Source organism: Pinus tabuliformis, chromosome X (genome assembly GCF_031772625.1).
Source record: "Pinus tabuliformis cultivar Carrire ecotype Pingquan chromosome X, CPIR1, whole genome shotgun sequence".
Taxonomy (NCBI): domain Eukaryota; kingdom Viridiplantae; phylum Streptophyta; class Pinopsida; order Pinales; family Pinaceae; genus Pinus; species Pinus tabuliformis.
The window spans coordinates 685,067,382-685,092,796 of NC_142308.1; the positions used below are offsets into that span (position 1 = coordinate 685,067,382).

The window sequence follows — 25,415 nt, forward strand, 5'->3', positions numbered from 1 at the left end:
TTTTTTTCATGAGACCTGACCATACTGATGCCCCCAAAGCGATGATTTCTATGTATGTGGCTAAGTTGCACGAAACGGGGAAACGGGTACGAGTTTCCAAAACGGGCACGGGTGCAAAACGTGACCCCCCCAAATTTTGGAAGCGGGGAAACGTGATATATATATATATATATACATATATTAGAATTTAGGACATTTAATAAATGTTATGTGCAATCATAAAGCATACATGATACATTATAATTTATTACATTTAAAGTTTAAACATTATGATTAAATTTACATCACATTTACTCATGAATGATCACATAATGAAAATAGCAATATCGGAATATCCAAAATCAACCTTTATTATATATCCAAATCTCAAAATCAGCGTTTATTATATATATGAGGCTGCAAGTACAATAAAGACTATGAGGCTGCAAGAACTATAAAGACAAAAGACCACTGCTCTCTTCCTCTTTTCTTCTTTGCTAAAGTTCTCTGTCTCCATGAGAAACGACTTGCTCAATTTTGTGATGAGAGAATGAGGCGAGAATCTTTTTATAACTTGAGAGAGACATCTAGAAGCATCCACAAGATATTTTATTCGCCCAATAAAAAATTGAACTGAAAAAACAAAAAAAGAAAAAAGAAAAATCGCAATATGAAGTGGAAACTCTGTTGTACGGCCTGGAAATTCATTTCCGGCCGTACTGGCCACGTTTCCCCAGGCCGGAAACTTGTTTCCAGGCTGTACGGTACGCGTTTCCATTTCGTTTCTTGGCTCAAACAGACCTAGGGGCAATGTTTCCTGCAACATAGGTATGTGGTCTTGTGGGATGACTTGATGTACAAGTGTTAGCTAGTGGTGGTCTAGATCCCATATGGTGTACGATCATGGTAGGTCCTTCTAGTTCCCATTCTTAAGGTGCTTGGTTTCATTACTCCGGTCAACTATCCCTTGGTGATGGTAACTCCCATTACGTCGTGCATTGTAATGTCCTTTCCTAAATTATTTTGTTACAGGTTTAATTTCCCACAATTTTGGATAGTTTTGGAGGCCATGGAACCCACTCAATTTTGATATAGGGACTTAGGGAAGAAAAGAAGGCCGTATTATTTTGTTAGTGGAGTGTGGGGGCCACCCACATGAGAAAAACACACTTGGCCAAGTGAAGAGTTCGAATAGCCTTGGAGGGAAGTCGAATGGCAAGGTGGAGGGGCCCACGTGGGAAGGAAGGCCCACAAAATTATAAATAGGAGGAGCTCATCCTCACAAAGGATATTTTGCCAATTGAACTCATTTTAGTTGCTCGAGCTGCTTAGCTGGGTCACTTGTTGTTTAGCAACGAGTTTTCTGTGCGGAGAACTCACCCTTTCTTTGGGGGACTTTGAGTGCCACCCTAGAGAGGTTTGTCACATCATTTCGGAGGAGAGCTGGGGGAGATTTCAGCACTTACATTCAGACATTCACTCAGCCATAACGTGTTCCAGAAGGAAGTAGGAGGAGCACATGTCGGGGTCATTTCGGGAGTCTTCCCGGAAGCAATTATTGGGAGAATTTTGGTGAGGAAAGCTCAGGGATATAACAGAATTTGGGTGGAGTTTTGGAATAGGAGGAGGCAACTACAGTTTAGTACGAATTTGCAGCGCTTGTGCTAGTGAAGAAGCCTCTCACTGGGGACACGTGGGAGTTGGAGGATTGTGTTGTGAGGTTGGTACTTGCCGGGGGAGATAAGGGAAGCCTTTAGGGGAGTTTTTGCAGCGATTTTGGAGTACTTGGGGAAGGATTTCATTGGTGTGCAGGTTGGCTGTACTTCCCAACAGTTTGTGGAGGACGTGGTTCTTTGGGGGCCAAATTTTGGGGGTCAAAACCAGGCCAAACCCTTTTGGGTTTTGCTTGAGGATTTTGGGATTAATTTGGCGGAATTCTATGAGCACTGGAGTCGGGGTTTTCAACAGCATCTTCATAGGGGACAGTACAATTTTGCTGGGGCAGCGCAGGGCATCATTGAGATAGCTGATTTTGTCATCTGGGCTTGTAGTTTGATCACCTGGGCTTTGCTACGCTTGCCTTTTGGGCAAGCCCAGGTGCACTCCTCCCACATTATTGTATTATTGCTCCAGATTCATAATAAAATGGCTCAGCTGCTTCTCACTTTCAGTGTATTTATGGGTGTGCTCTAAAGTTTGAAAATTTCTGCTGTTGAATTTGTTGTTTGCTTTGCATATCACTGTTTTTCCTAGTTTGGAACGTTACAGTGGTATCAGAACCTAGATCTTGGCTCAGCGGTGGGAGACTTTTCCTACGAATGAGGAGGACAAACAGAATATCACCTACAGGAGATAGAGGTACAAAAGCCGGGAGAGGGAGTTAGAGATTACACCAGACACTGAGGAGCGTGGGAAGGCTGTGGTAGTAGAGAACATGGTGGAACCCAGGAGTAAAGAGGAGATGGCCTTTGATAGCCTCTTGAAGGCACTTAGTGATTTAACGAAGGGGCATAAGGAGATGTTGGAGGAGACCAAACAACAGAACCGGGACCAATGCGTCCACCGGGATTTCCTATTTGGGGAGCCTTTTGGGGCCTCCCAATAGTATGACCACCCTTGACTAGCTATTCACCCACCAACCTCAGGTGGGTCAACTAGGACCACGCTGCCTTCCTTCCTACCATCAACATCTAGTGAGCAAGGTGGACTAGATGACCACATGCCCATGGGGGATTATTCCAGGGAATGGCAATCCATGGGGGAGGATTTCAAGGCAGCCCTACCTTTTAGAGACTATTGGCAGCTCAAGGCCGAAATTATGTTGGCTTGGGCATGCAAAGCTCCGAGTTGCAGCGTACTATTGGGAGGATGTACTTCCCCACATATGATTGCACTACCAAGAGCACAACTCGAGCTTGGGTGGAGAAGATGGATACTTATTTCCAGTTCAACAGGATGACAGAGGTGGAAGCCATTAAAATGGCTACCTTACACTTGGAGGGGAAGGCACACGACTGGTGGTTTCACAACTTGTCCATTGCGGGGCATGCCAACGCGACTTCCTATGATGTTTTCGCAAGGAGAGTGATGGAGCATTTTGATGAGAGGTATCTAGAGGCTCACTTCAGGGAGCTGACCCAACTCAAATAGACAGGTTATCTAGAGCAATATATATCGGAGTTTTTGAGGGTTTCAGTCATGGTGCCAGATTTATTAGATGCTAGGAGGGTGGTGTACATGTTCATAGAGGGGTTGCTTGAGCCATTGCGTGGACTGGTGAAATCACGCAGGCCTTCTACTCTCCAGGAGGTCATGACATGTGCTAGAGACATGTAGAGGGCCATCCCCAAGACCCGGGCACCTATTCCGTCATGTACTCCCTACCCTCAAAAGGGAGGTGATACTAGACCACTGCCATAGAGAGTAGCCCAAGGACGTGGACAGCTAGATGAGGAGACTCAAAGAAAACCTCAGGAGGAGGAAACTATGCTTTACTTGTTGGGAGCCATGGACATCGGGCCATCGGTGCATAGCGGGCAAGGCCCATTATATTGAGGTCTTTTCGCATAATGATCAGGAGGACGATGTGGAGCTAGAGTATGGTGGGGGAGACAGCGAGGGTCCAACGGAGAGGGGACCACCACCACCACATGGGGGATCATCCTTTACACCATTTGGGGGAGTCCTTGCTTCCTTGTGCGGGGTTCCCAAATTTCTGACCCTAAGGATCAGAGGCACTGTGCATGGGCAGCGTGTCTCAGTCTTAGTAGACAGAGGGGCCGCCCACAATTCATTGATGCTTAGATGGTCCAGAGGAGGGGCATCACCACAACAGAGTTTGAGGGGTTTTCCGTTCTAGTGCTGGGGCACAAGACTATGCAGTGTACTCGGTATGCTCCTGCTTTGATAGTGACCATGGGGAACTACTTGATGACGGACCATTTCTTCATAGTGGATGTCCCAGACACAAATGTAGTGATGGGAGTCCAATGGCTATACTCCCTTGGCTGAGTCACCACAGATGGGAAGAAGCTGGAGATGGAGTTCATTGGGCTAGATGGCAAGTTGGTAGTCCTTAGGGGAATGCACTCGTATCCTCCACAAATAGTTTCAGCACATCCAATGGAGGCAGATTTGAGGCATGGAGACATAGCATGGGTTATAGAGCTGAGGATTTCAGAGGCTGGGGGACATGCCCAACCACCACACCCGGACAAACAGGCCATCTTAAACAGACACTCGGTGGTATTTGGGGATATCCCACCGAGGCAGCCACCAGACATGGGATTCGAGCACATCATTGAGTTAGAGCCTGGTGTGTAGGCAATTATCACCACCCCTTATAGGCACCCCAAGGCTTATAAGGACAATATTGAGCAGGCCATCAGGGAGTTGTTGGCGTTGGGCCACATTAGGTCGAGTTCCAGCCCCTTTGCTTCTTCAGTGGTGTTGGTGAAGAAGAAGGACACAACCTTGCGCATGTGCATTGATTACAGGGCGCTCAACAAGAAGACTTTGAAGAACCGATACCCCATCCCGTGCATTGATGAGTTGATGGATGAGATTAGAGGAGCTAAGTACTTCTCTAAGATAGATTTGTGCTCGGGGTACCATCAGATCAGGGTGAGGGATCAGTGTGGAAATTCCTAGATCTAACAGTCTTAGAAATCCTACTGCAACCAACTAAATGTACTTCTCCTAGATTGTAAATAACATTACAAGCTTATTTCAAATTTCTTCATGAAACATTGAAGTAAATTACTGAAGCAGCCTATACCAATTAAATATGATTTTGAAACATAGAAACTGAGCAAGGAAAATAGAAACACATAGGACAGTTATTTTTGGACAAAAAGTCCCCAGAAAAACCCAATGCGGGAAAACTGGTGCAACAGCTCTGGGGGTTTATTATTATTAAGCAGTAGCAAAATCTGAATACATCACTGAATACCTCACAGGGTGATTCAGTTACAGAGAGAAATATTGGTAGAAGCTTTGTGAGTTTACCTCACAATCATTGAGAAATCCTGGCTGATCCAACCCCAAACTGATTGCCCCCCGACTTTTCTGGCTGCCTCTGTGTAGTGTCTACGTTAGCCCAACGTCAAGCTCTCTAGGTGCTGTCACTTCTCTGGATGGTCTATCTGCTGCCCAGGAGATTCGATTTCTGCCTCTCGGTCTCACACCCCGGCTTCTGGCTTCTGAAAATTGAATTCCTCTGCAGATTTCAGACTCCTCTCTACCCCTCTATGCTGCTTTTGCGTGGCCCTTGTGGCCCTGCGTCAGCCTCTGCATCAAGGCTTCTGGATCACTGACTGCCTCTCTTTGCTAATGTAACTCTGGCTGAGAATCCCTTCAATGGTAAGAGATCTCTTCAATCTATTTTTCGGCTTGAGAACTTCTCACTTCAGAAAATCAATTTTCTCAATCTCTGTGTGTATTTTCCAAATGACCATCAAGCCCCTTCTTATATATTCATGTTGGACAACCACCAGCCTAGATTAAATCATAATCAAAGGCTCAGATCATTTTGTCTTGATTTGTGGCTTTTTCTAGAAGTTTCACCCCTAATTAGATCAATACCCATTAATATTTTAATTTTCCTAAGTTTAGACTTAGGAACCCCATTAAAAATATTAATTATTTTAATAAAATCACTTCTGGGTGGAATTTCCAAAAACACTTTCTGGGTTCCTTGGAATACATGTGCCTAAGCCTCCCTAAGATGACCTTCAGATGCCACTATAGGCATTTCGAGTTTCTGGTCATGCCCTTTGGGTTGACCAATGCACTTGCCACCTTCCAATCGTGTATGAACCATGTGTTCTGGGGGCAGTTGAGGAGGTTTGTATTGGTGTTCTTTGACGATAACGTGATCTATAGCAGAACTTGGGAGGAGCGCCTATAGCACCTGGCGACGATGTTGCGTATTTTGGAGGAACAATAGATTTACTCGAAATTGTCCAAGTGTTGGTTTGGGCCGATAGAGATGCTTTACTTGGCGCACATCATTGGACCAGACGAGGTGAACGTGCATGAGGAGAAGATATGGGCCATTCGGGATTGGCCGATTCCTAGAGATGTGACAACGTTGAGGGGGTTTTTGGGCATTTTCACCTAATACTGGAAGTTCGTGAAGGGATTCTCACAGTTGGCGGCACCCCTCATGGATTTGACCAAGAAGGGGGATTTTTGCATGAATAGATGGGGCCCAGTCATATTTTGATCACCTCAAGGAGGTGATGAGTAGTTGCTCGGTGTTGGCACTCCTGGATTTCACTTAGCCGTTCACAGTGGAGTGTGATGCATTAGGAGAGGGGATTGGGGCAGTATTGTCCCAGGATGGACATCCCATTGCTTTCGAGAGCCGGAAGCTCCTACCACATGAGAGGTCATATTCTATATACAACAAAGAGATGTTGGCCATCATGCATGCGTTGGCCAAATTCTGGCAGTACTTAGTGGGTAACCGATTTCGGGTGAAGATAGATCACAACAGTCTTTGCCACTTCATGTGGCAGCAAGGCCTCAATGACAAACAACAGAGATGGGTCAGCAAGGTGCAAACCTACAATTTTGATATTGAGTACGTGTGGGGAAAGCACAATGTAGTGGCCGATGCATTATCTAGGAGACTTGCAGGCCTCTCACTCATGAGCATTTTCCATGACTGGAAGGCATAGTTATTGGTAGAGTACTCCAAAGATCGGCGGGCATGCGAGATCTTGGAGGGAACACATGCAGATGAGTGCTACCGAGTGATGGTCGAGATCATATATTACAAGGGGCGCATATTTTTGGTACCGGGCTCACAGTTGAGGGAGAGGGTACTCCATGCAGCACATGATTCCCCATTATTAGGGCATTAGGGGTTCAGGAAGACGTACATGGCAGTTAGAAAGCGCTTCACCTGGAAGGGCCTCAAGGGGGGACATGTTGAGGTATGTGCGGGAGTGTGAGGCATTCCAGAGGAACAGGGGGGAGTTGACCCATCCAGCTGGGTTGTTGCAGCCTCTTCCCATTCCTAAGGGGATATGGGAGAATGTCTCCATGGATTTCATCACGGAGCTTCCAACGGTGCAGGGCAAGGATTGTATTTATGTGGTGGTTGATTGACTAACCAAATATGCCCATTTCTTTGCCATTCTGACCCAGTAGTCAGCCTCACAGGTAATCGAGTTGTTCTTTAGGGAGGTGTTTCGTGTGCACAGAATCCCTAAGACCATAGTCAACGACAAAGACAATCGGTTCATGGGGGGATTTTGGCAGGAGCTCTTCAGATTAGTGGGTATTGAGCACACCTCGAGTACAAGTTACCACCCACAGACGACGGTCAGACAGAGCGGGTCAATAAATGGCTGGAGGGTTATCTCAGGAACTACGTGACTGAGCAACAGAGTGCATGGATTCGATGGCTGCACTTGGGCCAGTATTTATACAACACCAGTCATCACATTTTCATCGGTATGTGACCCTTCCGTGCTTTGTATGGTTATGGTGCCTTATCTTTCACTAATATTGTGTTTGGAGACAGCAGGGCCCCAAAGGCCAAAGATTGGATCCTAGAGAGCCAAGACATTCTCAAGGCTGTCAAGGTCAACATATTGATAGTGCAAAATCAGCAAAAGATGTATGTTGATAGGCACAGGGTTGAGAGGCATTTTGAGGAGGGAGACTTGGTGTTCCTACGGATATAGCCATATCGATAGTATACCTTGAAGCATAAAGGGGTCGAGAAGCTGCAACCACGTTTCTATGGGTAGTATAAAGTGATTAGGAGAGTTGGAGAGGTGGCCAACGAGCTAGAGCTTCCCCTAGGGAGCAAGATTCACAACATCTTTCATGTTTTGTGCCTCAAGAAGGTGTTGGGCCAACAGGTGACGACAATTGTAGAGTTGCCCTCACTTGATGATGAGGGGCATCTGCTTTTGGAATCGGAGGCCATTTTGGAGACTTGGGAAAGGAAGCTAAGGAACATGACCATTAGAGAGTTTTTGGTGCATTGGAATAGTCTGCCGGATGAGGATGGCACCTGGGAGGGTGAGCATATATTGGAGCATCCAACGCTGAAGTTGCTTGGGGACAAGCAACATTTGTGAGGGGAGGACTGTAATGTCCCTTCCTAAATTATTTTTTTACAAGTTTAATTTCTCACAATTTTGGATAGTTTTGGAGGCCATGGAACCCACCCAATTTTGATATAGGGACGTAGGGAAGAAAAGAAGGTCGTATTATTTTGTTATTGGAGTGTGGGGGCCACCCACATGAGAAAAGTGCACTTGGCAAAGTGAAGAGTTCGAATAGCCTTCGAGGGAAGTAAAATGGCAAGGTGGAGGGGCCCATGTGGGAAGGAAGTTTTGAAGTTTCTAAGTTTACTTGGTTAGAAACCCTCCATGCACTTTATCTGATTTATTCCTACCTACTTGTTATTTTCCTTAACAAGTTATTTACTATGTAAATACTGAAAATAAACACTAGTGCATGCTCAACATATTACAGATCAACAACTAAAAAGAAACAGAAACAAACACACCATATGACACCATTATTTTTGGACGAATGTCCCTAGAAAAACCCAGTGTGGGAATATCGGTGCAACTATCTAAGGGTTTTCTTATTAAGCAATATCAGAGTACAATCTCGGGGCCGAAACTGGCCTACCCATTAGAGAATTTCTTTAGCAGTAATACCTCTCCATTTATGACAAATCTACTGGCTGAAACCCTGGATAATCCTTTCGGCAGTAACTCAGCACCAATCTGCCCCAGAAACCCCAACGTCTGCCCAATCTGGACTGCGTTAGCTTCTCCTAGCCCAACGCTAGCCCTGCGTCAGCCCAAAGAGGCCCTACGTCAGCTCTCTGAGCCTCTGCGTTAGCTACGATGACCTCTCTGGTGCTCTCCGTAGCACTTAGCTGCCTCTGCGTGGCCTTGCATGAGCACTGGCTGCTCCTGTGTCACTCTCTTTGACTGATCTGCTGCTTTCCCGACACTATCTCTGCCTCTCTATCTCTCTGTACTCAATGCCCCTTAGTTGCTCTCTGATCACTGATTCTATCTCTCTTAGCAAACCCCTCTCTAGAGAATAAAATGATTGATCACTATGGTGTGTTCTCCAAGTGACCCTCAAGCCTCATATATTTTTCCTATTGACATATCAACGACCGAGATTAAGTCCCTAATCAACGGCTAAGATTAGATCTGGCTTGATCCATGTCTTTTGGACCATTCTAACATAGCTTCATATTGATTCCCATTAATATTTTATTTTCCCTAAGTTTAGACTTAGGGACTCCATTAAATATATTAATTATTTTAATATCTCCTGAACTGTTTAGAATCTGCCCAAACCCTTTCTGGGTATTGGAGATCTCATGTGCTCCAACCTCTCCACCAAATTTTGTGGCTAGAGCACATCCGATGCTACCCCAAATCAACACTCCCTCTTAGTGAGGAGTGTGCTCTAGTAATACTCCTCACTGAGTATCAACCTGATCATCCGACATCGGTTCCTGTGCTGATGCTAGGCCTGTTGCCCACCATCCTCTGCACTGTTGTATCCTGTGCTGCTTCCCATGGTTCTACCACTGCCACTACTGCATCTGTACGACAACTCCCTTTGCATCCGTGCTGCTGCTGGTCCTTTCTCCCAGCACTGCATCCGCACTGCACCTCCTCTCATCATGTTGCATTGTGTTGCCCACTACTGCACTGCAACTCAGTTACTGAGAAGTAAGTAACTGATCTCCCAATCTGACCTCCCTGTTGGGCTAGAGACACCCATTGATGTTGAAGCTCCCTCTGCCGCTGACAAGTGCTCCCTCTCTGACCTCTGCGCTGCTGCAACAACTCCCTGCATCTCGCATCGTTGCACACCTCTTTGTGCCATCCTGCACTGGTGCAACACTCCCGTGCCTCTCGCACTGATGCAACATGCTAGCCTCGTGCTGTCTCGGGACTCCTACACTGTATCTCCCTCTACTGCTTCATTCGCATCTGTCTCTACCCGACTTAGCCAGTCCTGCTACTCTTCGGGGCTCCCGTAGCAAGGTCTAATCCAAGAGGGTGGGTACCTCGAGGATCCTGCCCCTCATCGCCTATAGTCCTCTTGACTACAACTCGATGTCTCCCCACTTCCGCTCAAGTGGTGGATGTGCACTCATGGCACAGTCATCGTCTGTCAAAACTTCCTTCTCTGCCCGTGTTGGCGCTGCCTTAGTCTCAGAAGACTCTCCCTTACTCTTCTTCCTTGGACATTGGGTCGCATAATGACCCAACTCCCCACAATGGAAGCACTTGATCTTGGAGAGATCTTTCTTCTTCCGCTTCTCCTGCTTTCCCTCGGATGCTAGGGCCACATCTTCCTCCTCCTACTTGACTTTGATCCCCTTGCTGTTGCTACCTGTCTTTGACTGTCGTCTGATCTCTTCCTGGCGAAGAGCTTCCCACATCTCGTCCCAAGGTGGAAGTGTCCCTCTGCCCAGTATACTTTGGACAAATACTTCCTAGTCTTCTGAGACAACATTGAGGGCTGTCCTCACCATTAGCTTCTGATCTGGTGTCGCTCCTATAACAGTGAATTGGTCTCGGATCTCATTCAGTCCTCCGAGGAAGGTGTCAATTGATTGTCCCTTCTTCATCTGATACGACCTCATCTGATTCTCAAGCAGCATTCTTCTCTGCACAGAAGCATGTTGGTACAACTTCTTGAGAGCCTCCTACATCTCAAATGTTGTTTCCTTCTCGGCTATACGTGGTACCACAGGATCCTTGATCCTGTCAAGGATAATGCACTTGGCCCTCGCCATCGCCTCCTTGTACCTGTCATTATCACTGGGGTCGACTGGGACAGCTATTACCTTCAAGGCGAAATTCTTGACATGATTCCTGTCAAGCACGGATAAGATTCTGGCCTTCTAGACTATGAAGTTTGATGCTCTGTCCAGTCTATCCTGGTTTCTTACCTCGTGTAGTGCCATGATGCTCCTCTACTTCCCTCCTGGAAGTTCTCTGTTCGACTCCTCTGAGTCTCTACTTCCCGTTTGGAAGTTCTCTTTTGGACTCCCTCTGCCTCTTGTCGAGATGTCTCCTACTCTGATCTGTTGAAGTTTCTAATTTTACTTAGTTTAGAAACCCTTCATGCACTTTTTCTGATTTATTCCTACCTACTTGTTATTTTTCTTTAACAAGTTATTTACAAAGTAAATACTGAAAATAAACACTAATGCATGCTCAACATATTACAGATCAACAACTTAAAGAAACAGTGATAAACACACCACATGACACCATTATTTTTGGACCAATGTCCCTGGAAAAACCCAATATGGGAAAACTGGTGTAGCTATCCGAGGGTTTTATTATTAAGCAATATCAGAGTACAAGCTGAGTGCCAAAGCTAGCCTACCCAACAGAGAATTTCCTTAGCAGCTATACCTCACAATTTGAGAGAAATCTCCTAGCTGAAACCCCAAAAAATCCTTCCGGTAGTTCCTCAGCACAAAACTGCTCCTGCAACCCCAGCGTCTGCCCAATCTGGACTGCGTCAGCCCCTCTCTGTCCCACGTTGGCCCTGCGTCAGCCTTTCTAGGCCTGCATGAGCCCTTGTTGGCTCTGCGTCACCCTCCTTAGGTGCTGCGTTGCTCTCCCGACGCAATCTCTTCCTTCTCTGTTTCTCTATACTCAAAGCCCCTCAGCTGCTCTCCTGATTACTGATTCTATCTCTCTTAGCAAACCCCGCTTTAGAGAATAGAATGACTGATCATCTGGTGTGCTTTCCAAGTGACCCTCAAGCCTCCTCTTATACTTTTCCTGTTGACATTTCAATGACTGAGACTAAGTCTCTAATCAACGGCTAAGATTAGATCTGGCTTGATCCATGTCTTTTGGACCACTCTAACAAAGATTCATATTAATACACATTAATATTTTATTTTCCCTAAGTTTAGACTTAGGGACTCCATTAAAAATATTAATTATTTTAATATCTCTTGAACTATTTAGAATCTGCCCAAACCCTTTCTGGGTATTGGAGATCTCATGTGCCCCAACCTCTCCACCAAATTTCGTGGCTAGAGCACATCCAATGCTACCTCAAATCAATGCTCCCTCTTAGCAAGGATTGTGCTCTAGCAATACTCCTCACCGAGTATTACTCTGATCATCCGGCATCGGTACCTGTGTTGATGCTAGGCCTTCCTGCGCAACATCCTTTGCACTGCTGCCTCCTGTACTGCTGCCCATGGTTCTGCCACCGCCATTGCTGCATATGTACGACAACTCTCTCTGCATCCGTGTTGTTGCTAGTCCTTTCTCCCAGCACTGCATCCGCACTGCACCTCTTCTCATCAAGTTGCATCGTGCCGCCTACTCCTGCACTGCAACTCTGTTACTGATAAGTAAGTAACTGATCTCCCAACTGACTTCCCTGTTGGGCTAGAAACACCCACTGATGTTGAAGCTCCCTCTGTCACTGACAAGTGCTCCCTCTCTGACCTCAGTGCTGCTGCAACAACTCCCTACATCTCGCACCGTTGCGCACCTCTTTGTGCCTTCTTGCACTGGTGCAACACATTTGTGCCTCTCGCGCTACTGCAGCCTGCTAGCTCTGCATTGTCTCGGGACTCCTGCATTGTAGCTCTCTCTGCCGCTCCATTCGCATCCGTATCTACCCACTCAGCCAGTCCTGCTACTCCTCGCTGGGGCTCCCGTAGCAAGGTCTAATCCCAGAGGCTGGGTACCTCAAGGGTCTTGCCCCTCATTGCTTGTAGTCCACCTGACTACAGCTCGATGTCTCCCCACTTCCGCTTAAGTGGCACGTGTGCACTCATGGCACAACCATTGTCTATCAAAACTTCTTTCTCTGCCTGTGCTGGCGCCGCCTTAGTCTTAGAAGACTCTCCCTTATTCTTCTTCCTTGGGCACTGGGTCGCATAATCACCCATCTCCCCACAGTGGAAGCACTTGACCTTGGAGAGATATTTCTTCTTCCGCTTCTCCTGCTTTCCCTCAGATGCTAGGGCCACATCATCCTCCTCCTCCTTGACCTTGATCCCTTTGCTGTTGCTACCTGTCTTCGACTGCCGTCTGATCTCTTCTCTTCTTGGCGAAGAGTTGCCCACATCTCGTCCCAAGCTAGGAGAGTCCCTCTGCCTAGGATACTCTGGACAAACACTACCCAATATTTTGAGACAGCATTCAGGGCTGTCCTCACCATAAGTTCCTGATCCGGTGTCATTCCTATAGCAGTCAACTGGTATCGGATCTCATGCTGTCCTCCGAGGAAGGTGTCAATCGATTGACCCTTCTTCATCTGATACAACCTCATCTGGTTTTCGAGCAACATTCTTCTCTGCACAGAAGTATGTTGGTACAGGTTCTTGAGAGCCTCCCACATCTCAACTTCCGTTTCCTTCTCGGCTATATATGGTACCACATGATCCTTGACCCCATTAAAGATAATGCACTTGGCCTTCGCCATTGCCTCTTCGTACTTGTCGTTATCATTGGGGTCGACTGGGATAGCTATAACCTTCAAGGCGAAGTTCTTGACACGATTCTTGTCAAGCACTGATAAGATTCTCGCCTTCCAGACTGCCGAGTTCGATGCTCCATCCAGTCTATCATTGTCTCTTACCCCGTGAAGTGCCATGATGCTCCTCTGCTTCCCTCTTGGAAGTTCTCTGTTCGACTCCTCTAAGTCTTTACTTCATGTATGGAAGTTCTCTTCTGACTCCCTCTGTGTCTTGATTTCCCTCCTGGAAATCCTTCTGTTGCTTGTTGAGATGCCCCCTACTCTGATCATCTTGTGCAACTGCACTGTTGATCTAGGTTCCTCGGCTAGAAACCCTCGGTAACAACTCCTTTGGCTCTACTCTGTCAGGTACTGTTCTGACTACAGTACCTCACCAACTCCACTCTGTAATATTTTTGCAGCCTTCTAGACTGCAACAACTGCCTCTCTGTGAACTGCGTCAGCCCCTCTCTGCCTCATGCTGGCTCTGCGTCACCCCAGATGGGTGTGTGCCAGCCCTGGGATGCCCTATGTTAGCCCTCTGGCCCTCTGCGACAGCAACGCTGGCCTCTCTGAGGCTCTGCGCAGCTCCCGGCTTCTTCTGCGTGGCTCTGTCTGGCTCTGCGTCACACTTCTTGGCCTCTGTGCTGCTAGAAACAATGTCTGTCACCTCGGGACAACTGTTTTCTGTTGCTATTGCTCTGCTCGGCTGATGTCTCTTAGTCCTCTTGTGATTTGCAATCACGCTCTGATACCATGTTGAAGTTCCTAATTTTAGTTAGTTTAGAAACCGTTTAGGCACTTTTTCTGATTTATTCCTACATACTTGTTATTTTTCTTTAACAAGTTATTTACAAAGTAAATATTGAAAATAAACACCAGTGCATGCTCAACATATTACTGATCAACAACTAAAAGAAACAAGAACAAACACACCACATGACACCATTATTTTTGGACCAATGTCCTTGGAAAAACCTAATGTGGGAAAATCGGTGCAGTTATTTGAGGGTTTTCTTATTAAGAAATATCAGAGTACAATTTGGGTTCCGAAACTGGCCTACCCAAAACTGCTCCTGCAACCCCAGTGTCTGCCCAATCTGGACTATGTCATCGCCTCTCTGTCCCACGCTAGCCCTGCATGAGCCCTTGCTGGCTCTGCATCACCCTCCTTGGGTGTTGCGTTGCTGTCCGGGCACAATCTCTGCCTTCTCTGTTTCTCTATACTCAATGCCCCTTAGCTGCTCTCTCGATCACTGATTCTATCTCTCTTAGCAAACCCCGCTCTAGAGAATAGAATGACTGATCATCAAGTGTGCTCTCCAAGTGACCCTGAAGCCTCCTCTTATACTTTTCTTGTTGACATTTCAACGGCCGAGATTAAGTCCCTAATCAACGGCTAAGATTAGATCTGGCTTGATCCATGTCTTTTGGACCACTCTAACACAGATTCGTATTAATACACATTAATATTTTATTTTCCCTAAGTTTAGACTTACGGACTTCATTAAAAATATTAATTATTTTAATATCTCCTGATCTGTTTAGAATCTGCCCAAACCCTTTCTGGGTATTGGAGATCTCATGTGCCCCAACCTCTCCGCCAAATTTCGTGGCTAGAGCACATCCGATTCTACCCCAAATCAACATGATCTACTTGTGCAATTGCACTGTTGATCTGGGTTCCTCGGCTAGAAACCCTCGGTAGCAACTCCTTTGGCCCTTCTCTGTAAGGTACTATTTTGACTATAGTACCTCACTAGCTCCACCTTGCAATATTTCTACAGCCTTCTAAACCCCAACAATTGCCAATTTGTGGATTGCATCAGCCCCTCTCTGCCTCACGCTGGCCCTGCGTCACCCCTGATGGGTCTGCGTCAACCCTGGGAGGCCCTGCATCAACCCTCTGGCCCTTTGCGTTAGCAATGTTGGCCTCTTTGAGGCTTTGTGCAGCTCCTGGCTGCTTCTGCGTGGCCCTGACTAGTTCTGCGTCACACTCCTTGGCTTCTGTGCTGTTAGAAACAGCTTTTGTCACCTTGGGACAACTGTTTTCTATTGCTATTGCTCCGCTCAGCTGATGTCTTTTAGTCCTCCTGTGATCTGCAATCACACTCTGATACCATGTTGAAGTTTCTAAATTTACTTAGTTAGAAACCCTCCATGCTCTTTATCTGATTTATTCCTACCTACTTGTTATTTTCTTTAACAAGTTATTTACAATGTAAATATTGAAAATAAACACTAGTGCATGCTCAACATATTACAGATCAGCTGTAGGAATTTACAGGGTAAGTTCCTCAGAAAGAACACCAAAAGGACACCGCTCACAACCAGATCACAGATCAATACACCAGTATTTTTGACGTGGTTAAAACCCTCAAAGAGGGAAACAGTCCACGGCCTGTCCCAACGTGGGTACTACAAGCAATTTATTAATCAAAGAATGAAAATTTACATAAGCTTCTCTCATGCACAGATTACCCGAACAATGACCCTCCATGCGCTTTAAATAGAACTCATGGACCAATCGGGTGTCAAGCCACGGATCAAGTGTCGGTAATACCGAGGAGAGAATGAACCGTCGGATCACTACATATCGTGACCGTCGGATTGTAAGTTACAAAATGTACAACGGTAAAGAAACACACTTTACCTAACTCTATACCTAACTCTACACTAGATCAAGTTGAACTTAACTATATCCTATGTGTCGGAATATCCTAACATCCCCCCTTAAGAACAACTTGGGATAGGATTGAAGGATTTACAAATATGACACAATAGGAGAAGGAAGGAGGCACTAGAGCCTATCCCCCCTTAGTGACAACTTCCTGAACTCCAAGCATATATCGAAGTTTAGTGAACTTCGCCTCTGTGAGAGCCTTTGTGAAGATGTCTGCAACCTGATCATCTGTTGGACAATATTGCACTTTAAGAACATGGTCATGAATGAGCTTTCTGATGAAGTGCATGTGTAGTTCAATGTGTTTGCTGTGCTGATGCTGGACTGGATCTTTGCATAGCTGAATGGCACTTTGATTATCACACCAAAGTGTGGTTGGATGCTGCTGCTCAAAGCCAAACTCTGATAGGATCTGACGAAGCCACAAGGCTTCCTTACTAGCTTCCACGGCACCACGATACTCTGCTTCTGCTGACGAAAGAGAAATGGCAGCCTGTTTCTTACAAGCCCATGTAATAGGTCCTGAACCAAGAGTGAAGACATAACCGGCAGTAGACTTCCGATCATCAGGGTCACCAGCCCAATCAGAATCAGTGAAACCAACTAATAGAGGAGCTGCTTTGGCACTGTAATGAATCCCAAACTGTACTGTACCTCGAACATAACGAAGTATTCTTTTAGCTGCTTTCCAATGACTTTCACGGGGGTTTTGCATAAAACGAGCAACAAGGCCAACAGCAAAGGAAAGGTCAGGACGAGTATGGGTTAAATACAAGAGTTTTCCTACAAGTTGACGGTATAAGGTAGCATCAACTTCAGGAGAAGTACAAGAGACTGAAAGTTTGACTCCAGACTGAAAGGGAGAAGGGGCTGGCTTACAGTCTTCCATGTGAAAATGACGAAGAATATCACAAGCATACTTGGACTGGGAAAGGAAAATACCCTCCTTGGATTGCAAGACTTGAAGATCGAGAAAATAGTGTAAGTGTCCTAAGTCTGTCATTTCAAATTTCTTTTTAAGGCTGGAATTCACATGGTTTATAAGGTTGGGATCACTGCCAGTAAGAATAAGATCATCAACATAAGGAACAAGGATGATAAGGGAGTTGCCCACTTTCTTGGTGTAGACAGTATTGTCAGAATGACACCTAGAAAAGCCAGATTCTAAAAGAAAGCTATCCATTTTGGCATACCAAGCCCGAGGAGCTTGCTTGAGACCATAAAGGGATTTCTTAAGTCGACAAACAAGGCTGGAGTCTGATTGTATGAAGCCAATGGGTTGTTCCATATAGATTTCTTTCTACAAGTCCCCATGCAAGAAGGCAGATTTAACATCCATTTGATGGACTTCCCATTTTAAAGAGGCAGCAAGGGAAAGAACAAGGCGGATAGAGTTCATTTTGGCAACAGGGGAGAAGGTTTCAGTGTAGTCAATGCCTTCAACCTGTGAAAAGCCCTTAGCAACAAGACGAGCTTTATGTTTATCAACTTTCCCATCTGGTCCATACTTGGTTCTGTAAACCCATTTACATCTAACAAGTTTGCGTCCCTTTGGTAGAGGAACAAGATCCCATGTATCATTTGTCATCAATGAATGATATTCTTCATTCATAGCTGCTTCCCAATGTGGATGGCCTGAAGCTTCTGCAAAAGTGTCAGGATCATGATTTACTGGAGCTTGAGCCAGTAAAGAAGAGGCTCTTTCAAACTGAGAACGTGTACGTCGCTGATCTGTAGGATCACCGGCAAGATCACCTGCTGCATCCCGAGTAGCACGGACCCATCTTGGAAGTTGAGGATCCTGAGAAGGTGGGGGAGGATTGTCATCCTCACTTTCATCATCTGAAGAAGAAATGTTTTCAAAAGTAGAAGAGATAGGAAGAGGTGGCACATCCGCCGGACTAGGCTCGCAGGCCGATTTATTTTCATCAAATTTTACATCTCTTCTAATGATAACATTTTTGGACTTAAATGGAATAAGTCGATAACCTTTTACATCTTCAGAGTATCCAACAAAAGTACATTTCTCACTCTTAGGTTCTAAAGCTTTATGCTTTTCATCTGGAATATGGGCCCATGCTTCACTTCCAAAAACACGAAAGTGACTTACATCTGGTTTAATGGAACTCCAAGCTTCTTCTGGAGTGATATTCTCTAGAACCTTAGTAGGAGTGCGATTGATTATATAATTTGCACAATTAATTGCTTCGGCCCAAAAACTAAGACTGAGTCCTATAGATTGCAGCATACAATTAGCCATTTCCTTTAAGGTGCGATTTTTCCTTTCAGCTACACCATTTTGTTGTGGAGTGTATGGAACAGTATGTTGCATTTGAATTCCATTTTCGGTGCAAAAGTTGATGAATGTGTTTTTAACATATTCTCCACCATTATCAGTTCTTAGCTTAAGAATTTGATGTCCAGATTGTTTTTCAACAAAGGCTTTGAAGGCCAAAAATGTGTTAAATACTTCGCTCTTGAGTTTTAAGAAGTATACCCAAGTGCGTCTGGAGAAATCATCAATGAAAGTTAAGAAATACTTGCAGCCATAGAATGAAGCAACAGGAAGTGGACCACATAAATCACTGTGCACAAGCTGTAAAGGGGCTGAGGCGTGCCAAGAGGCACGTTTGTCAAAACTGTCCCGATGATGTTTTCCGAGTACACATCCGGAACAAACACCATCTCTGCAAGATACCATAGGAAGACCTGTCACCATATTTTCTTTACATAGATGCTGAAGGGAGCGATAGTTTAAGTGACCAAATCGCTCATGCCAAAGTTTGCTCACTTCATCATTATGAGCAACAAATACTGAGGGAAGATTGGATGACCCAAAGTTGTGAAACTTATACAACTTTGTGGAATCATCAGCAATACCAGTAGCTAGAATCTGTTTAGGATCTCTTAGATCCTTGATTACAACATCATGAGGTGAAAATTCAACAATTTTACCTTCACCTGAATGAGTTATCTGATATACAGATAGAAGGTTGCAGGATAAGGTTGGAACACATAATACATCATTAAACTGACCATTGTCTAGATGAACAGTTCCAGTCCCTACAACATTAAGAGATCTATCATCACCAACATATATATTTTTGGTGTTACAATCATTTAAAGAAGAAAACATGGCTTGGTTTTTGGCCATGTGATAAGAGGCTCCAGAATCAATGAGCCACTCATGAGAAGGAGAAGAAGAAGATACATTTAATGCATAACCAGACTGAGATGATTGACAACGACATGCAGAAAGTGCCATTCCGGAAGTTGAAGTTGAAGTAGGCTCCACATGGATGTTATGTTTCTTCATTGCGGCTTCCAAGGCTTCCATCTTCTTAAAGCATTTAGATTCTAAGTGGCCATCTCGATTACAAAAGTTACAATGTCTATCAGTCTTCTTCCATTTGTTTTTATTGGGCTTATCATTTTGCTGAAATGATCTTTCATTTTGAGGCTGAGTTGGTTTAGGACCATTCTTTTGAGGATATGACTTCTTAGGATTCTTTGAATTTGGTTGCTGCTGGGCGGCTAACGCTTTCGTGGAAGAGTTTCCAAGATTAAGAAGACCAAGGTGTAAGAGTTTTTCTTGTTCTCTTATTAAGGAATCACAAAAGGAGTCAAAGGAAGGGGCCTTGTAGTCTTTTCCTTGACAAATGAAAGCTTCTCTTGTAGAATGGAAAGTGGAAACAAATACAGAGTAGGCTGGTCCCAACTTAGTAAGGATGGAATAAATAAGGTTACCATCTTCTTTCTTAACTTTAACACCTTCCAAGAGATATCTAAGGGTCTTGAATTTGGACAAGAAATCTTCAATGCAAGAAAAATTATTAGTATCCAAAGTAAGCAACTCATTTTCAAGTTGATGGGCTCTAATTTCATTTTTAATCCCAAAAACTTTAGCGAGTTTTTCTAATGCTTCATGAGGAGTCTCAAGTTCTGCAATGTGGAATCTAAGATCAGGAGAAATAGACATCCCTATCAAACCACGTGCTTGATCTTGTCTATTTTCCCATTTTGCAGCCTTGTCTTCATTTTTTGGTTTCTTCTCTTGGTCTGTGGCTATTCTGAAGAGACCTTTACTTCTAAGTAAATCTTCCATGTAGGCTACCCATTGGAAGTAGTTAGTGCTGTCAAGAATGACTTGGCATGGACTTTCCATTTTTAAAAAAAAACTGAAGCTGAAGATGCTGAAAGTAAGTGTTCCAATGGATAGATCTCGAAAAAATAGGCGATTTAAAAAAAAACGGCTCTGAAAAAGGCTTCCGGATGAAGAAGTTATGGCTTTTTTTAAAAAAAATTGTTAACGTTGCCGGCAAAGTGCGCGAATGAAAAAATCCGCCCCCACAAAATGGAGACTTGAACCCAAGATCTCTACTCTCTTAAAATAGCTTTGAACCAATTGATCTATACAAAAAATTTGAGAGAGAGAGAGAGAGAGAGAGGGGGGGGCCTTGGTTTGCGTGCTTGCCTTGAGAAAGCTCTTTTTCCCTACAAAACACAAAACACAAAACCCAACACGAATATGCAAAGAAAAACGAACCTTGCGGCTCAAAGTTAGCTTTAGCCAAAAAACTAGAAATTTAAAAAAAAAATCTCAAAGTTAGCTTTAGCCGAAAAACTAAATATTTTTCTCAATGTTTCTGATTTTCCGAGATCACACTAAGGTGCAGGGAAAAGAGCATACGCATGAGAAAAATCCTTTTTTTCTGTTTCTGATTTGCCCAGATCGCACAGAGTCGCAGGGCAAAGAGCATATGCAGAAATGAAAGGTATAGATCCGGTTAAAAAAAAGGGCTAAATAAACCGAAACCGAAATAAGCAGAGAGAAAATAACAGTAAACTGCAAAAAAAACACTGTATACCTCCCGATCTGAAAAATGACGCAGCTGGGGCTACCGGAAACCTTTTCGCGTGAAACGAAAGGGGTTCCTCACTGGAACAGATGCTCCGAACGCAACAGAGCAGTCCTCTCGGCCCGAAAGCAGTCAGAAACAGCAGATCTAGGAAACGACAACCGCATGCAGTTCTACCGGCTTCAGATTTGGATCATCAACGGACGCGGCCCTCAAATAGCTCCGATACCATGTAGGAATTTACAGGGTAAGTTCCTCAGAAAGAACACCAAAAGGACACCGCTCACAACCAGATCACAGATCAATACACCAGTGTTTTTGACGTGGTTAAAACCCTCAAAGAGGGAAACAGTCCACGGTCTGTCCCAACGTGGGTACTACAGGCAATTTATTAATCAAAGAATGAAAATTTACATAAGCTTCTCTCATGCACAGATTACCCGAACAATGACCCTCCATGCGCTTTAAATAGAACTCATGGACCAATCGGGTGTCAAGCCACGGATCAAGTGTCGGTAATACCGAGGAGAGAATGAACCGTCGGATCACTACATATCGTGACCGTCGGATTGTAAGTTACAAAATGTACAACGATAAAGAAACACACTTTACCTAACTCTATACCTAACTCTACACTAGACCAAGTTGAACTTAACTATATCCTATGTGTCGGAATATCCTAACATTAGCAACTAAAAAGAAACAGAAATAAACACACCATATGACACCATTATTTTTGGACTAATGTCCCCGGAAAAACCCAATGTGGGAAACCGGTGTAGCTATCTGAGGGTTTTCTTATTAAGCAATATCAAAGTACAATTTGGGTGCCGAAAATGGCCTACCCAACAGAGAATTTCCTTAGCAGTAATACCTCTCCGTTTCTGACAAAGCTACTGGTTGAAACCTCGGATAATCCTTCCGACAGCTACTCAGCACCAATCTGGACTGCGTCAGCCTCTCCTAGCCCAGCATTGGCCCCGTGTTAGCCTATCTTGGCCTGTGTCAGCCTCAGGAGGCCCTGCGTCAACTCTTTGAGCCTCTGCGTCAGCTATGGTGACCTCTCTAGTGCTCTGCGCAGCGGTTAGCTGCCTCTGCGTGGCCCTGTGTGAGCACTGGCTGCTCCTGTGTCACTCTCTTTGACTGCTCTGTCTCTGCCTCTCTGTCTCTTTGTACTCAATGCCCCTCAACTGCTCTCCAATCACTGATTCTCTCTTAGAAAACCCCGATCTAGAGAATAGAATCACTGATCACTTTGGTGTGTTTTCCAAGTGACCCTCAAACCTCCTCTTATACTTTTCCTGTTGACATATCAATGGTCGAGATTAAGTCCCTAATCAGTGGCTAAGATTAGATCTGACTTGATCCATGTCTTTTGGACCGTTCTAACGCAGCTTCATATTAATTCCTATTAATATTTTATTTTCCCTAAGTTTAGATTTGGGGACTCTATTAAAAATATTAATTATTTTAATTTCTCCTGAATTGTTTAGAATCTGCCCAAACCCTTTTTGGGTATTGGAGATCTCATGTGCCCCAACCTCTCCAAATTTTGTGGCTAGAGCACATCCGATGCTACCCCAAATCAACAGGAAGACCCACGAAATTATAAATAGGAGGAGTTGATCCTCACAAAGGATCTTTTGCTAGTTGAACTCATTTTAGTTGCTTGAGCTGCTTAGCCGGGTCACTTGTGCTTTATCAACGAGTTTTTCGTGTGGAGAAATCACTCTTTTTTCAGGGGACTTCGAGTGCCACCCTAGAGAGGTTTGTCACATCATTCAGGAGGAGAGCTGGGGGAGATTTCAGCACTTACATTCAGACATTCACTACATTTAGACATTCACTCAGCCATAGCGTGTTTCAGGAGGACACGGGAGGAGCACACATGGGGGTCATTTCGGGAGTCTTCCAGGAAGCAATTGTCGGGAGAATTTTGGTGAGGAATGTTCAGGGATATAACAAACTTTGGGTGGTGTTTTGGAGCAGGAGGAGGCAACTACAGTTGAGTACGAATTTGCAGCTTCTGGGTTAGTGCAGAAGCCTCTGACTGGGCACACATGGGAGTTGGAGGATTGTGTTGTTAGGCTGGTACTGTTGAATTTTCACGACCTCGGGTCTAGGTTAGAGTTGTAAAATCACTGACGCTACGAAACCAAGATTCTCAACCATAAACTACTTTGCACAACGGAAATATAAGGTAGTAAATCACATATGCACAATATACACAGTTTTAAACAAAATTTTACAATAGTACAATCCCAATCTTCATTATATTAAACCAAATTTGAATTATACAACAATCTATGGTATACAAGATACAATGACAAACTTCGTTGCAACATCTATGTCGTATCTCATCCTGCTGGTCCTTCACTTCCGTACTGCTCACTAGTAATTGTTGATTTTTGGTAGCATCGGATGTGCTCTAAGTCTCAAATTTTGCAGGGAGGCTTAGACACATGTATTCCACAATACCCAGAAATCGTTTTGGGAAATTCCACCCAGAGACAGTTTTATTAAAATAAATAATTATTTTTAATGGGTCCCTAAGTCTAAACTTAGGAAATTAAAATAATTAATGGGTATTAATCTAAACTGTGGGTGTAAGTTCTAGAAGAAGACGAAGATCGAGTCCAAATGATCTGAGCCATTGATTAGAATCTAATCTAGGTCATTGGTTCTCAACTGGAGGATTATAAGAAGGACATCGATGGGCAGTTGGAAAATACACTAAAGGCAGATACTCAGTTACCTGAGTAAGTTCGATTTTCTCACTAGTTGAAGTTTGGCAAGAGAAAATCGAATCAGAGGGAGAGTTGCAGGTGAGAAGGAGAGAGAGAGGGTATCAACATCAGTCTGGAGGTTAGGAGCAGAAGACGCAGAGCAGAAGGAGGACAACACAAAGGTTGTGACGCAGAGGACAATGCAGAGGCAGTGTGATGCTGGGATAGCGTAGTTCTCACACAGGGGCTGATGCAGTGAGACACAGAGGGGGCAACAGGTCCTCTCTTGGATCAGAAACTCGTCGAGAAGTGTCTGTAAAAATTCTCACAGAGAATCCTCTTCTATTCTGCTGGTTGTATCTTGTACATGAGATTTTTGCTGAAGAATAATAAAGAAACCCTCATCTGCTGCACCGGTTTTCCCGCATTGGGTTTTTCCAGGGACATTTGTCCAAAAATAACTGTCATTGTGTTGTATTTTTTTTGTTCAGTTTCTTGTTTTGGCATATTATTTTTAAATAGTGAATGCTGCAATTGTATTTACTTTGATATTTATCGTAGAACACAGTAAATAACTTGTATAGTTTAACAAGTAGGAGAAGTAATATTAGTTGCTGCAGTAGGGATTTCGGGTTTAGGAATTTTCACAGTAGTGCCTTAGTCCATCAAGGCATCTACACTTCGAGACTCCAAGAGGGCTGCCTCCTATCACTGCTGCAAGTCACGTTTGCTACAATGAACACTGGCTCATCAAACAACTCTCTGGGTAGGCCTAATTCCCGAGCTCCAATTTGCCAATCTAGCAGTCACTTTCGTCCATCGAAGTGCTGCACATAAGGCTGCAATACTTCACCCAATCATGCACCAACAACGTCCTTCTTGTCTGTTGCTCTAGGGCTACTTTGGGTAGCCAACTCGCTGCCCTCCAATCAGATCTATCACACCCAATCCACTCACTATCAATTCTGCTCCTAGGAAGACATTTCACCACCATGGAATGTCATCCATATGGCATCAATAGGCTGCACACAAACTGATCCAAAACAGGTCATCAACTTGACCCAATACACATCTCCAATAGCGTTGTTCACACCTTGTTGCATTGTTGTAATATTGCACCACTAGTTAGGACACACCACGCTGCCCTCAACCTCCACACAGCTCAACAAAACAACCTCCAATTGATTGTGGTTCACCCTAGGGAGACTCCTCCAGGCATATGCTGCCTTATAGGGCTGCTATCCACCCTGAATGCAGCTCCTAAAGGCCTCCATCTGATGGCTATAGCCCGTGGCCTAGCCCAGCAGTGGACTGTAACTTAGTCCCCTCCAAAACGTGCCACAATTTGCCTTAAACAGCAGCAACACACTCCTATCTGTTGCGGCCTTTTTTTCCTTGCAATCCGAGGCCAAGACAACTCTTAGAAAACCCTCAAACAACCCTTAGACTTCCACGTTGTCACCTAAATCAATCTAAAACCCTCACACTGTCCTTTGGCTCCTTCATGTTGTCTCTTCTGGCTTCTTTTCTGCGGTTTCCTCCACGAAATATCAGAGCTCCCTTTGGTGTGTATTGCCCAAACTTGGATGCCTCAAATAACCTCAAATCATCCTTAATTTATAGACTTTAAAGCTCAACGAATTTACTTGAAGTGAC

At 44.5% G+C, this 25,415-nt stretch overlaps 1 protein-coding gene across 7 annotated transcripts in view; it reads left to right on the forward strand.

Moving 5' to 3' along the window:
- LOC149141834 (uncharacterized) overlaps nucleotides 1-25,415 on the forward strand; it is a 258,860-nt gene that overhangs the window by 64,135 nt on the left and 169,310 nt on the right. The window lies entirely within an intron of this gene.